Consider the following 16,372-nt stretch of genomic DNA (forward strand, 5'->3'; position numbering starts at 1 on the left):
AGTCCTTGTTTGCACATGGTGACAGTGGGCCAGAAAACGGGTGATCAGAACAGCAGCTGCTCCTTCTAGATGGGGCACGTGTCTCCACTTAGTCACTGGCCCCCTGGGGCATTACAGTTTGTGACCCCTGAGAGTCTAGTGCTGATCAAATGCTGAGATAAGAAATGCAAAATGGTGAATTTTGTCCACACGCCCCTTTGTTAAAAAAATTGTTGAGCACGTGCTCATTCATCATCCTTTCATGCATTGCTGAATGACATAAAATGTACATTATAAAGCAAATGCCAAGAATAGTGTAACAGGATGAGATTTAAAAGAAATATAAATGCGAAGTTTCCCTCTTCATCCTACACTCTTTGGAGGCCAGGATGCAGCTCCTCATCCAGAGGCTTACTCATGGTCATTCTCACATGTGATGGTTGGTTGATAGGATGCAAAGATGTCCAACTTGCTTGTTAAAGCAAAGCTGAACATGGAACCACCATCCCTGTAGCTGACACTGGGCTTAGTGTCTTGTGTTCCTGAGCTCCTCAATCCTTACAAGGAGATTATGAATTTAATTCTATTTTGCTTTGACTTTGTCCTTGAGGGTTGTTTCTTCTTTCTTTTAACTATGCCCAGTAGCATAAACCACAGTCTTTGGAACCCAGGCTGTGCCTGAAATACTCATTTAGGTCAATGCCAATCTAAAAGAGAGAAATTGATGCACAACATTTCCCCCCCAAATACTGGTGAAGCGCTTGTGTTAGCCAGAAAGAACCGGGAAAAATATTACACAACTTAAAGGGACTCTTCAAGTCTTGAGGCAGCCACACTCCATTATGGTCCCCGAGGGAGCCATTGAAGAGTAAATAGTAACTACTCGTGAAGTCTTCTGAGATTTTAGATGAGAGGCTCACGCGGAAACCTTTTTGAAAAGTGTCCTTTATTATGTCGATTTGGACTTAAATTTTCGATGTTTCAACCTCATCCCCTAACAAATTTACAAAATAGCAAATAGCCGTGCAACCGATAATATTTGGGTTTCTTCTTAAAATCTGGTAGTGAGGCAGAGGGAAGCAATTTCCACTGGACTCAGCTCTGCCTTTGCAGCTAGAAAGCAGCCATAGACTGTATGTAAGTCAATGGGTGTGGCTGTGCTCCAATAAAACTTTGCTTACAAAAATAGGCAACAATGGGATTTGGTCCATAGGTCACAGCTTGCTGCCCCCTGATTTAGGCTCTGTTTCTCCCCCAAAACGTGCAAGAAGCAGGCAAGAGGCCACTTGGGAAGTGTTTAGCACATGTTCTTCAGAAGGAATGAGGGAAAGGAGCTTGGCTTGTGTGGGTAGAAGGGAAATGAGAGAAATTGAGCCTCCCTCCCCCTAAAAATCACCTAGACTCTTTGCAGAACAGGACAGTCTCAAAGTAGAAGGAAGAATGCTGGTGGGATAGGGAGAGGGGAGTGGATCCAGTGTTTGGTGCAGCCAATGAGAGTGTTGTGCTCACAAGGCTCCAGGCTCCTGCTACATGTTGCTATGTTTCCCAGTGCTCAAAATCCCTGGAAGTTGGAGGACAAGCCTGCAACTGTGTGTGCCAGCAAGCTCTGAAATGCTTCCATAAACATCCCCTCAAAGTACTCTGGGTTGTGCCATATGGAGAGGGCACCAAACATTCCCAGAAGCTCGCTGTAATCTTCAAGAAAGGGACATTTGAGAAAAATACCTTCTAGCATTTTTGTGTGTCCCTAAGCACCAACCAGGACATTTGTTTTCCCCCACATCTCCTATCTAACGAAAGTGTCTTCTCGAATCATCAGTTCCTCCTGATAAAGATTGTTATTGACAGTTCTCTCTGTCTCTACCTCTTTTTGGGAAGACAAAATTCTTCATCCCCCATCAAGCTCTTGACTAGAGAAAGAAATACTTTCACAGAACAAGCCAGGCAGCTCCTCTCTAGGGATCACACTACCTTCAGTGTTCTTTTCTGCTCCATCCGCCCTGCCTCAGACACCAGGAAAGCATCAGGAAACCCTGAGTACCTAATGTGTTAGAGTCCTTGGATTGGGCTCTTCGTGTCTAGGAAAGGGTGACCAAAATGAAATAAGGCTTCTCAGGTAAAGTCTACTTCCCTCCACCCTTGGTCCTCTTTACTTTCCCCCAAGCGACACTCAACATCTGGCATATCTCAGGCTTGGTGCATCTCTGAATACTCCAAAATATATCTCCGTAATAAAATGCTGGACACAGGCTGTCGGTGGTTTGCTTACCTATATGTGATTTGCTTACCTATGTGTGAGGGTTGTTTGTTTCACCCTTTGACTCTTATAAGGGTCCCTACAGTGCCAACCTGACAGTGGAACTGGCATTCCACCTTGAGCGGAGATGTTTATTTTCCAACCATCATAATTGAGCTCTTTGAGGAAAAGATTTTGGGATACAATTGGAGCATGGATTCTGGTTTATTTGATGTTGGCTCAAGTAGTAATCAAGCTGAAAAATTTCTAGAAGATCATCTGCCCATCCTCTGTCCAGACAACAACTCTGGTTCTCCAAGCAAGAATGATAATAATAGATGCAATTTCCCTTAATCAAGAGGTTCTCAAACTTGGGAGTGCATTACAGTCATCCAGAAGAAGAAGAGGAAGAGGAAAAAGAAGAAGGGAAGGAAGGGAAAGGAAGGGAAGGGAAGGGGGGGAAGGAAGGAAGGAAGGAAGGATAGGAAGGAAGGAAGGAAAAGAAAGAAAAGAAAGAAAGAAGAAAGGAAAAGAAAAGAAAAAGAAAGGAAAGAAAGAAAAAGAAAAGAAAAGAAAAGAAAAGAAAGAAGGGATGTCACCTGGGCTTACTTCTGATTCACTAGGACTGGGGGGCAGGACCTCAGAAGCTCTCTCTGTAAAATGTACACTGCCTACCCTCTCTCTGACCTAGGTCATTCTTATGTAGATGGGTTAGCGACCACAGCTAGAGACACACTTGCTTAACCTGAGGATAAGGACTAACTCTGATACATGATGCCACGGTATTGTGGCACAGGGAGGGGGGGCAGAGGGGGTGTCTTTCTCTCTTTCACATACATCAAATCCCACAGTTGACATACATTATCTCACTTATTTTTATCAGAACGTCTTGACTTGAATCCATGTCCCCTCAAGAATATGTGAACAGATTTCAGAGCTCTGTGAACTTGAATGGGAAAATTCTTTTTTTCATTAAACTCTAACTAGAATTTAGCATTTCCATCAATTATGAATGCAGGCAACAAACCCAGTCCCAAAGTTATCTGTGACTTAATCATGAAATGAAGTCACAGATATGTTCATATCGTATCACTGCTGTGGTAGATACCTGAACATATCATTTAGGCTCCCTACTGGTTAGAAATCATACAGTCTTCAGACCAACTGCTAAATCTTGTTATTTAAGGCATTACTAGAGACATTTATTTTTATATCAGTTGATTTTAATAACTCAGTAATTGTATTTTAGTATGCTTGGTTTTGTTTGCAACCCTATGTATGTTATGCATTTAAAAACACAATTCTGAAAAGGGATCTGTGGCTTCCCGGACTGCCAAAAAGATCTTTGGCAAAAAAAGAAAAAGGTTTAAGAATCACCTCGATCAGATTACCACAATGACTCCTTGAGGATATCAAGGTAGTTACTATTATCCTCTTTCCAAGGATAAGGAAGCTTAGGGAAGTCAAGTGACAAGTCCGAGGTGGCAAAGCTAACAGGTAACACAGCCTGGACTCAAACTGGATGCTCAGGGTGCCTTACTGACCACAGTCAGTAGGAGAGGAGGAGGCCATGGCTGCTCTCTGAGCAGTGGCCAGCACTTAAGTTGGAGCAGTGGGGAAGAAAAAACATTGAGAAATTTTTGCATCTGGGGAAGGCTTTGGAGTAATTACCAGAACAGCCAGAGGATGAGCAGCAGCAGAGAGCTGAGCCTGTCAGGCTGAAGTCCACTGATTAATTGGTGCGGGGAACACAGCCAAAAGCAGAGAAGCCACACCAGGCCTCCATCCATTTGTCCATGCCCTGGGGTCAGAGATGGAGCAAATGGAACCTTTTATAAAAGAGGAAAGGGTGGAATGTGGCCATCGGGGGAGTTCTGCAAGAAATTCACAGGTGTTTTCTTATTGTACTCACCCCTCCCTAAGGACCTCTGGGTGTGCTGTTAGCCATAGAGGGGAGGGGTGGGGTGCAGCTTGGCTGTGTTCTGCAATCTTTCATATGCCCCACCCCCACCTCTGTATTTTTTATGGGCTACAGTGGTTTCTATTGAAATCACAGAAGCCATGCTCAAGTCACAGGGAGCTGGGTCACTGGGAAATTCATTGTGTTCTTCAGCAAATGTCAACAGGTAAAACTGGAGGGGCTTTAGGTCTTTGAGAGGGTCAGGCATTAGGGTCACTCTACCCGGGCCATGAAAGTGACCTCTTTACTGTTCTGTAAGTCACTGCATCTGTGATTCTGCAGATTTAGGTTCAGGAGAAACTCATCAAATTCTTCTCTCTCTTAAGAAAAGGAAGCTCCAGAGGATGATTTGGCCCATTTCCTCCCATTGAAATGCTGCCGTCAGTGTGTTAGTAACTGATACTCAGAGGCATTAGTGATGTGCAAGCCCAGCTGCTGTATATCAGGAGGCCATTTCCCCCGTAATATTTATTTGAATTATGAAATAGTAGAAGATTTGGAAAAGATTTCTTTTTTAATAAAAAAAGAATCACTTTTAATGCACTACCCAGGAAAACCAGTGTTAATATTTTGGTGTTTTTTTCTTGTGGATAGACAGGTAGACAAATAGGCAACTTCCCTATGTCCATGATGTCTAGAAAGCATGCAAGTACAGCCTTTGGGTCCATAAAAACCCAGTCTCATTAGTAGGGTATTACGAACACAGAGTCCTACTGTGTTTCCTTTTGAGACATATAAAATCAGGTTCAGAAATGGAAGAATTCCTCCTTTTTTCTTTTCTTCCTCCTTTCATCTGTCTTCCTACTCATGGCATCTCAGTTGCATCTTCTATCCTGCAAGCTTCTACCATCGTACATGTGGTAACTGGCAGAGCATGGCCATCTAACTTGGGAGGCTTTATCTGTAGCAGATTGTATTTTTCCTGCAGTGAGCAGTTTCCTGTAGGCCTCCAAGGACTAGGCTAAGGGTTTCAGATTCTTTAAGAAAAGAAAATGTAGCAGACTAACAACTCCCTCCTCTCTGGCCACTGTTAGCCATCTCTCATGATGTAATTTAACGTGTTTTGTGCTAAAAGACCCGCCCTTCCACCTAGAGAATAGGAAGATGGAAATAAATGGCAAGGACAGAGCACCCTTCCTGTTACATTATATGATAAGACCTAACATTTTTTTTAGCACTTAATGTGTGCCAAGTACTGTTCTCATTACTTATCATATAACTCATTGAATCTTCACATCAAGCCTGCGAGGGAACTACGGTACAGAGAAGTCGACTGATTTACAAGCCCTAGGTCATACAGTTAGGAAGTAGCACAGCATGAATTCTGACCCAGGCCATCTCGTCTGACAGCTCTCATCTTGGCAGGCTGCATTTTCCAAAGATGACAGCACCAATGGATATCTCATCCTACATGGCATCTTAAAACATATGGTAATTCTCCTCCATCCAACAGTAAGGATCTGCGTTGCTCTCTTTGAACCTGAGGGAATCCTTGTAACTGTCTTGACCAATACAATGTGCTGGAAGTGGCACTTTGTGATTTTCAAAGCCAGATTATAAAAGGCAATACAACTTTTGCATAGCTCTTTCTCTCATGGAACATTTCCCCTTAGAATCCAGCCACCATGTTGTAAGGAAGCCCATGCCACATGGAAAGGCCTAGTGTGATGCTCTGCCTGATAATCCCAGTGAAGCCCCCAGTCCAAGAGCCAGCATCACCCACCAGACAAGTGAGTGAATGGACCCTTGGAAGATTCCAGCCCCAGGCTTCCAGTCTTCCCACTGAGATTCTAAGAACTCACGGAGCAGAGCCAAGTTGTGTTCATGGTGCTCTGTCTGAATTCCTGACCTACAGAAATTGTGAAAGTTAAAAAATGATTTCCATTGTTTGAAACCACTAACTTTAAAGGTAATTTGTGAGATAGACAGAGTAACTGGAACATTGCTCTTAACTGTTATAGCAGGGCAAAGATAAGCTCTCAGCAACTCTCCATCCCTCCTTTGTCCTGGCCCGCTCTGGTACACAAGCAGCTTGAGTTTGCCATGAAGGAAATCTTGCCTGGATTTTTCTTGGTCCAACTCCATTGGGACAATTATTTCCGTTAGGCTTTCTATTATTGTTTAAGTTTTTTTGTTTTTCTCAGTTTTCATAGGTCTTTCATTGGGGAATAAGAAGCTATTTCGGAACACAAAAGCCAAATGCCATTTTAAGCCAGATGTAGAATTGGCCTCTCTTAGGAAAATATAGCCAGTCCTTCAACAATTGTTGACTAAGGAGTTACTCAGACCAGTACTGGGTTTTGTCCAAGCAAGTTCATTCAGTCAAGAGATAATGCACAATAATTTCCAAAAAAAAAAAAAAGTAGAAATACACCATGTGTTTGAAATCTTGACTGTTTGATCCTCTGTGTAATCTCTTCTCTGGAAAAAGAAAAAGAAAGAGGAGAGGAAGATCAAACCAAGAGAGAAATATAAAGGCCTAAGGACTAAGTGAGATAATGTACTAATGTTAAGTTTGATTACAAGAGTCAGGATGTTTAGGGTTTATAAAGCTCTGGCCTCCAAAGTCCCCACCTCAGAGATTTTATACATGTTTTTAGAGCTTTTTCCTCAGATGTAAGCATGGCTCAATTCTTTTAGCCCTCTACTGAATATCCTTGTAAAATGTCCATATGTGACAATACAGTTTAAAAGGTTTAGTTGGGGGGATTGAGGAAAAGAGGTGGTAGCAGGTAAGAGGTCACCACCCTCCATTAACATAAGGAAAATACATGGGCCATTTTCACATGGATTTTGATGCCCAGACACCTATAAGTGGATATATATTTGCATATATCACATCCAGGTTTGAAGAGTTGTCCTCCTCAATAAAATGCCTCCTCAAATTCTGAGTATGTCTGTACACATATTCGTCCATTCCCATAGTTATAGGTCTGGGAAGGAAAAAAAAAAAAAGAAATAACAAAAAGAGAGGAGAGAGGTAAATCAAAATTAAATACGTAAATGCCCTAGTTTGAATTTTTAGAGCTTAAGAATTGCTATACCATCTTAGGATCCCCAAAAGAACAGATGGCACATGCAAAAAAGATTATTTGAGAAGGTTTTATTTGCAAAGGGTCTACTTACAATAATATGGTTATAGAGAACCAAAGGGGAGAGTGCATAAATGGAGGACTAGCAGGAGTGAAGTCTACCACCTTAGCCTAAAGGGGAGAGAGAGAAGTAACCAGGACTAAAAAAAAGAGTCTCATAGAATAGCTGCTTTGAGAGAAGCTGTGACCTTCTGTCAAGATGTAGTTGAGGAGCTCTCAAAATGGACTATAAGAATTAATATCCTGATGTCACTCTCCTTCCTCCCTTTTGCCTGCTAGAACTTTCCATTGACTCTACCCACCTTGAAGCCAGAGGTCCAAGAAATATTGAGGTCAGCTCCTGACGCAGACAACAGAGTAGAGAGGGTAGTGAATCTAGAGGACAAAGAAGAGATATCCAGCACACTTGCCACCCCACACCTATAAAAGTTTTCAAAATCAGAAAATGCTTGCTTGTAGAGGGTGCTAAATTTTATTAGTAATGCCTAAAAAGTACAAATTCAACTTTAAACCAAATATAGATTTTAGAAAGACATTTACAAGAGACTAAGATTTATCACTTATCTTCTTGGCTCAAATATAATTGAGTTCTCTGGGTGTGGCAATAAACGTCATTCCTATTTATCTCATCTTCACAGTGATAACAAATACACCGTAGACTCATGAGCATTGTATCTCAATAAGTGATCCTTTTAAAGCCTACGGCCAATAATGTCTACCCTCTGTTAACCCACCCCTTCCTCATGGCGTGGAGTAAAAGCTAGAGTCTTTGCAATGGCCTACAAGACCCTAAATATTAAGTCCCTGGTAACTTCTCTGAACATAACCTTATTCTTTTTTTGGCTTACCTGATCTCAGCCAAACTGGTTCAAATACATCAATCATAATCTGCCCCAGGGTCTTTGCACTTGTTTCCACTGCTCTTTCCCAAGCATAAACATGACTCCCTCCCTTTCATGGACATGTGTTCAAATGTCACCTTGAGAGAAGCCTGTCTGACAATTCTATATAAAATAGTAACTAAAGCAAAATGTGTTTTTCAAAAAAGCCCACACCAGTATTTCCCATATGATTTTCTGGAAATTTGCCACTGCTCATCAACAGAGAAGCTGTATTTTTTCTCTCCGGGGATGGGACTTGTGACTGCCTCAGCAAATAGAATGCAGGAGAAATAATGCTGGGGATTTTTGGAACTAGATCTTAGAAAGTCATACAGCTTTCTTCTGATGCTCTCCCTTTCTCGGGATATTTGCCCTTGGAACTCAGCTACCATTTTGTAAAGAAGCAAAGGACACACAAACAGACCACATATAGTTACTTCCTTCACCAGCCCAAGCTGAGGTCTCAGCGGACAGCCAGCATCAGTCACCAGATGTGGGAGTGAATGAGCCATCAGGTGGTTCCAACCCACAGCCTTCAAGCTGCCCCCAGCTAATGTCAAGTGGAGTAGACAAGAGCTATTCCTGCCAAGACCTACCCACATCACAGATTCATGAGCAAAATGAATGGTTATTTATGCCACAATTTTTTTGGAGTAATTTGTTATACAGCCTTAAGTAGAATATATTTTTGGTGCCAAAAGCGAGATGCTGTGGCAACAAAAAGTCTAAAATATGTGGGAATGGTTTTGGGACAAGGTTGCAGGCAGAAACTGTAAAATCCTCAAGGAGAGTATTAGTGAAAGCCTAAAGGATCTTGAAGAGACCATTAAAGAATGCCTGATAACCCCTGATGAAGCTATCCATGAGGGTGTAAAGGAAGGTGAGAAAAATGTTTTCGGAAGCTGGGGGAAATCCTTGTTATGTCATGAGACAAAGTTTAGGAACACCGTTCCTGAAGCAATGTGGAAAACTAATGATGTACCTAACTAATTGGACGATTTGGCAAAGGAAATTTCAGGCAGAATCTTAAAAGTGTCTTCTGGCTTCTTCCTATTGTCCATGATAAAATGAGAAAGTAAAAAGATGACCTTAAAAAAAAGGAATTATTCACATTTCAAGTAACATTTAGAAGAAATATAAAGGAGCCAGGACTTGATGTGTTAAAAAAATAAAATGATTCCTAATTCCCAGCCTCCTCAGTAATCTCAAATTTTGAGATAGCCTCAGAGCAAATATTAAGCCCGGGACCAGATCGTAAGAGCCTTTGTTAGAACATCAGAAATACACAAGCCAGTGCCTCAAAAACTGCTTTGCTCAGAAAGAAGGCCCTCTGGTGATCTTACAGGAATGCTCCCCAGACCCTGTTAACTAACAGAACAAAGGACCTGATGAGTACTGTTCATTAAAAGTTTTACAGCAAGCCCAAGGTAGAGAATGGCTTATTTGGCAAGATTGGTGGGTGTGGCTTTTGTCTAATGGAATGTATTCAAAATGTATTGATTCATAAGAAACCCATGAGGTTTTTATTTTTTTTTTTTTTTTTTTTTTTTTTAAATTTTATTTATTTATTTGACAGAGAGAGACATAGTGAGAGCAGGAACACAAGCAGGGGGAGTGGGAGAGGGAGAAGCAGGCTTCCCGCGGAGCAGGGAGCCCGATGTGGGACTCGATCCCAGGACGCTGGGATCATGACCTGAGCCGAAGGCAGACGCTTAACGACTGAGCCACCCAGGCGCCCCCCATGAGGTTTTTAAAATAACCATATCAGCTTAGGAAAGGGAGGTTTAGTCAACATTTTATATGCAGAAAGCTGACTGAGAAATCCATTCAGCTGTCACACAGGCCATTTTTTATAGAAAAGGAAAGAAGACTTGGAGGGCATAACCAAGAGCCAGGGTGCACCATTGCCAGGTGGTAGTACTGCAATCTAGTCAAATAAATGGCAACATGTAACCTACTGGATTTCAAAATTGGTATGGATTCCTGCGTGCTTCCCATTTTCCCCCTTTTGGAAGAGAAGGGTCTATAGCAGTTACTGTATACCTGTCCCATTAGTATGTGTTCCATATAAATGTCACAGCCCAATTCTTTCGTGATTTCACAAGTCTCAAGATCAATGAGAACTATCCCTAGAAGCTCTACTTGAAGAACCAAACCCGAAGAGCCCCAGTTGCATATGAGTATGATCTAGATGGCAAAGTCTGGGACTGTGAGCCTGAAATGGAAGCCATAATGCGAGTAGACCTTGCAGTCCTTGGGGAGAGCGTAAGCTGCCTCGAATATGAGAGGGATATAAATTACAGTAGCCATAGGGCAGATTGTGGCAAAGCGAATTTTCCAAAATAGTCACAGCAATGTTTCTGGTCTCCCATACTCTTCCATAACCTTGCTACTTCCTATCAGGTGGAATCTATTTATCCTTCCTTTTGGAGAAACCTGAGAAATGTAGCATCCATATAAAAGTAATTATAAAATGTTGTTGAAATGCCTTTAAAAAAAAACTAAATAAATGGTGATATGTTATAGACAGGAAGACTTGATGTCATAAAAATATTAATTATTCCTAAATTAATCCATAAATTCAAAAAATCTAATTACCATTTTAATAGGCAGGACTATTCATGGAGCTTGCCAAGCTGGTCCTGAGATTCATGTGGAAGAGGAAACAGCTATAAAAAGCCAAGGCAATTATGATTAAGAGTAAAGTAGAATGTGGAGGAAAATATTTGCACTGGTATATGTCAACATTATAAATCTATAGCAATGAAAGAAAATGTTGTGGAACTGGTCCACAGATGGGTAGACCAACAAAATGGGCTAGAGAATCAAGAGCTATCTTCATGCATTTATGAATACTTGATTTATGATAATAGTGGTTATGCAGAGCAGCGGGAAAGCGATTGTCTTTTCAATAACTGGTGCTGGGACATTTGAGTATCCTTAAGTAAAAACACTAAATCAGAGCTTCTCTCTATTCTAATTCCAAGTGGATTCTAGACTTAATTGTGTAGGTAAAAATATAAAACTTTTAGAATAAATGTAGGAAGATGTCTGAATAACCTCAGAGAAGGGAAGCATTTCTTAGATGATACATAAAAAGCACCAAGTGTAAAGAAAAAGTTTGGTAAAATTGACTACATTAAAATCCAGACCTTCCATTCAAAAACAAGGTGCAAAGAAATTCACTCACTTGGGGGAAAGTACATGTGATCCATATAAAACCACAAAAGATTAGCATCCAAGATACATAAATAACCCTTTCCCATCACTAGTAATTTGGAAGATGCAAATTAAAACCAGAATGAAATACTTTTCACAGACTTCAGGTTGGCCAAAAATTTCAGTCAGTCAATATTAAATGTGGGTTGAGAATGTAGGGGAAAGAAAAATTTCACACCTGCTCATGGGATTATAAATTAGTCTTTACAGAGCAATTTGGCAGTCTTTAATAAGTTGAAGCCACACGTCATATATAACCCACTTCTAGGCATATATCTTACAGGAGACTTCTGCCCACATGCACAAAGCACCCTGTCCAGGAATATTTGTAAAGCCATTATGTGTTATATGAAAACATTGGAAACAACCTAAATGTTTATCAGCTAGAAAATGGAAAAACAAATTGTGGTTTATTTGTGCAATGGAATGTTTTAAAGCAGTTAAAAAGAGTGAGCTTTTATATATAGAGAGAGATATATATACATGGATAAATCCCTAAAATATGATGTTGAATTTTTTAAAAAATCAGGTTGTAAAATGATGCAAACAGAATGATCCACTTACAGAAAGTTTTAAAAACATGTGGAACAATACTCTATAGTTTATGATACTGCACGTGTGGTAAAAATATTAAAACATCCTTGGGGATGATAACAAAATCCAAGATAAAAACAAAATCCATCTGTGGGTGGAGGGGAATAGAAATAAAGAGGGGTTCTAAAGAGTTTCAGGCACTTTTGTGTTGTGTTATTTCTTTGAAAGGAAAAGGGGGTTGTGGCAAATTGTTAAGATTTCATAAAGTTATGCTGTAAGTGGCGTTCAATGTATCATTCTCTATCCTTTCCTGTTGACACACTTTTTTTTTTTTATAAAAGCTCTATGGGAATCATAAGCCTCCATGAGTTCATATGGTTTGTCACTTTATTTGTGGATCTAGTAAGACACTTGGTACACAATTTCTGCAGAGAATGTTCTGTCAGCATGTGAAATTGTTTATATTGTGCTCTGAAGTCAAGTCTACACATCCTCAGCAAACCTCTTCAGTTCTAAGTAAAATGATCAATCAGGTTATTCCGCCTTTCCTGGCAAAGGGTTTTTTTTTTTTTTCTTTTATGTTTATCATCAGAAAATCCACTTCCAACCAGTCTAATCTACAAAAGAAAGTTAAGGCATAATCAAATTATCTCCCAAATTGTCTAAGGACCAGAAAGAAAAGAAAAATTCAGCACACCCACTGTGGTTTCTAAGGCCATGCTAAGCATCACATTTCAATTTTCCAGAATGAGAAGGGAGATGGACTCATCAAAGAAGATGATCAAGGTTTGAGTTAGAAACTCTTGGTTCTTGAACTTTCTAGGAGGTCATTCCATCTCCATGCCTGTTTCTACATCTCCATTCACCTCACTGTTCTAAGAAAAAGCAATGTGGGATTTGGGTTGATTATCCAGAAATGAGAGCAAGTGGATAGCTTTGTTTTGTGTTATTTCTTTATTTACTTATTCATTTTTTTTAGATGGCAAACCATATATATACTCTTTGGTTACATTCTCTAAAAGCAGACTGAAAGAAAAGGATTTAGGTGAAAGTAGTTAATCTGGAGAGGAAATCCTAGGCAGCACAGTGAGGGAGTAGAGGAATGAGACAGAAAAGAGAAGAACGGTAATCAGGGCATGTGAATGAGCAGGTTGCTGCTCTGGGTAACTGGGGCTCAGTTTTGCTGGAGATTCTTCAAGGGACTGTGTGAAACCCTTGAAATCAGCCCTACAAATCGTAACAAAGCAGGAGTATCTACCACCTCCTCATTCCTAGGGAAATGACCTCCTTGCACTCAGGCCTGTACCTCCTGCAATCTAGGCAAGCAGGCTCCTGTGGGTCACATAAAGCCCTCAGCCTAAGTTCAGAAGCCAGCTGTGCACAAAAGAACTCCACAAAAATTTCAGGTGTCATCCAGCATGGGCCAGGACAATCTACCCACAGCATCTGACAAAGATATCTACAATAGAGCACGCTGTATCATGTTCTCCAACGCATGGGATGAGTACCACCAGTGGTTCAGGAGATGATTTTAGATGATTCTGGGTCATGCTAATTACATTGAATCACGTAGTGAGAAAGTTCTTTTCACTTTTGTTTCAACCCTTCTCATGATCCAAGGAGAAGATCTCATTTTGGTCCTAATTGTTATGAGCTGAATAGTGTCACTCCAAAATTCATAATTTGAACTCCTACCCCCACAGGTACCTCAGAATGTGACTGAATTTGGAAATAGGGTCTTTGAAGAGGTAATTAAGTTAAAATGAAGTCATTAGAGTGGTCCCTAATCCAATCTGACTGGTGTCCTTATCACAAGACGAGGTTTGGATACACATAGTCCAGAGGGAAGACCACGTAAGGACACAGGAAGGATGGGCGCCTGGGGGGCTCAGTCGTTAAGCATCTGCCTTCGGCTCAGGTCATGATCCCAGGGTCCTGGGATCGAGCCCTGCATTGGGCTCCCTGCTCAGCAGGAAGCCTGCTTCTCCCTCTCCCACTCCCCCTGCTTGTGTTCCTGCTCTTGCTATCTCTCTCTCTGTCAAATAAATAAATAAATCTTAAAAAAAAAAAAAAAAGAACACAGGGAGAAGATGGCCACAAACAAGCCAAGATAAGCCTCAGAAGGAATCATCCCCACCAATACCTTTGTCTTGGACTTCTTGCCTCCAGAATTGTGAGAAATTAAATTTCTGTTATTTAATGTACTTTTATTTTTTTAAAGATTTTATTTATTTATTTGACAGAGAGAGACACAGTGAGAGAGGGAATACAAGCAGGGGGAGAGGGAGAAGCAGGCTTCCTGCCTAGCAGGGAGCCCGAGGTGGGGCTCGATCCCAGGACCCTGGGATCACGACCTGAGCCGAAGGCAGACGCTTAACAACTGAGCCACCCAGGTGCCCCTAAATTTCTGTTATTTAAGCCACCAAGGCTTTGATACTGTGTATGGTAGCCTTGGCAAACTAATACATTAATTACATCTTATTATGGCTTATCTCCAGCACTTGTTAGCTCCCTGATTAGCAGAGTCATCTTCAGGCTCAGAACTTTTTAGTGACAACTCGGGACGCCTGGCTGGCTCAGTTAGAGGAGCAGGCAACTCTGGATCTCGGGGTCGTGAGTTCGAGCCCCACATAGGGTGTAGAGATTACTTAAATAAGAACCTTTAAAAAATTAAAACTTTAAAAAAACAAAAGAACTTCTACTGACAACCACAGCTTGCTAAAATGTGCTAACACTGTCCTGTTTCCATTGCATTTATTTTTACAGTTACCTTCAACCTATCACAAGTGGTTGATTACCAGCAACAATGCAAAGTTTCCCTTTTAAATACATGTATATAATTTTTTAAGCCAGCCAATTTAAACAAATAATAGAATCATGAAGATGGTATGAAATGGGAAGTCTGGGAAATTCTGTGAGCTCTAGAGCAGCACGTTATGATGGAAAGAGTGTGACCTTGTCAAACACCCAACCCCCTTGAGCTTCAGTATCCCTAATATTGATCTCTTAGGGAGGTGGGGAAATTCAAATGGGATGTTTGTATAGCAACAAGCACTCTGCCTAGAAGTAATAATAGCTTAGGAAAGTTATTAATCAGGTATCAGAATACTACTAATCAGATATTAATCAGATTTAATGTAATTCTCTTAGAAAAGTCCCTTTCTCATCATTTTGTCCCATCATAAGAAACTGGGGTTATGCAATAACTGGCTTATTTTCCAATTTAATATATCATTTTTTATGATAGAGAGAGATGGGAAAGCATTAATTTTCATTTTCCTCTACACAAAGTCAATAAAGAAATAAAAAAGTTTAGTTTTACTTTTAAAAGTAGTACCTAATACTTTTTAATTTTTTATTTATTTTTTTTAGTACTTAATACTTTCTATTTTAATCCCTGTATAGTTAACATACAGTGTTATATTAGTATCAGGTGTGCAATAGGGTGATTCAACACTTCCATGCAACACCTGGTGCTCATCATGATAAATGTACTCTTTATTCGCTTCACCTTTTTTACCCATCCTCCCCCCTACCTCCCCTCTGGCAGCCACAAGTTTGTTCTCTTGTATTTAAGAGACTGTTTTGTCATTTGTCTCTTTTTTCTTCATTTGTTTTGTTTCTTAAATTCCACATATGAGTAAAATCATATGGTATTTGTCTTTCTTTGACTGAATTATTTCACTTAGCATTGTACCCTCTAGATCCTGCCATGTTATTGCAAATGACACAATTTCATTCTTTGTTATTACTGAGTAATATTCCATAGTGAGTGTGTGTGTATGTATGTGTGTGTGTGTGTGTGTGTGTTTGTGTATGCCATATCTTCTTTATCCATTCATCTATAGTTGGACACTTGGGCTGCTTCCATGGTTTGGCTATTGTAAATAATACTGCAATAAACGTAGGAGTGCATATGTCTTTTTGAGTTAGTGTTTTCATGTTCTTTGGGTAAATACCCATTAGTGGAATTACTAGATTATATGGTAGTTCTATTTTTAATTTTTTGAGGAACCTCCATACTGTTTTCTACTGTGGCCGCACCAGTTTGCCTTCTCACCAATAGTGCACAAGGATTCTTTTTCTCTCTACAACAACTAGCCAACACCTGTTGTTTCTTGTGTTGTTGATTTTAGCCATTCTGACAGGTGTGAGGTGATATCTCATTGTGGTTTTGATTTGCATTTCACTGATGATGAGTGATGCTGAGCATCTTTTCATGTGTCTGTTGGCCATCTGCATGTCTTCTTTGAAGAAATGTCTGTTCATGTCTTTTGCCCATTTTTAATCAGACTGTTTTTTTGGTGTTGAGTGGTATAAGTTCTTTATATATTTTAGATACTAATCCTTTATCGGATATGTCATTTGCAAATATCTTTTCCCATTCAATATGTTGTCTTTTAGTTTTGTTGATTGTTTCCTTTGCTGTGCAGAAGCTTTTTATTTTGATGTAGTCCCAATAGTTTACTTT

General features: G+C 40.3%; 1 protein-coding gene across 1 annotated transcript in view; it reads left to right on the top strand.

Moving 5' to 3' along the window:
- The window catches only part of LOC144380048 (uncharacterized), a 353,400-nt gene that overhangs the window by 144,983 nt on the left and 192,045 nt on the right, over nucleotides 1–16,372 (top strand). The gene's annotated exons all lie outside the window — the stretch shown is intronic.

This window comes from Halichoerus grypus, chromosome 1, assembly GCF_964656455.1.
Source record: "Halichoerus grypus chromosome 1, mHalGry1.hap1.1, whole genome shotgun sequence".
NCBI lineage: Eukaryota > Metazoa > Chordata > Mammalia > Carnivora > Phocidae > Halichoerus > Halichoerus grypus.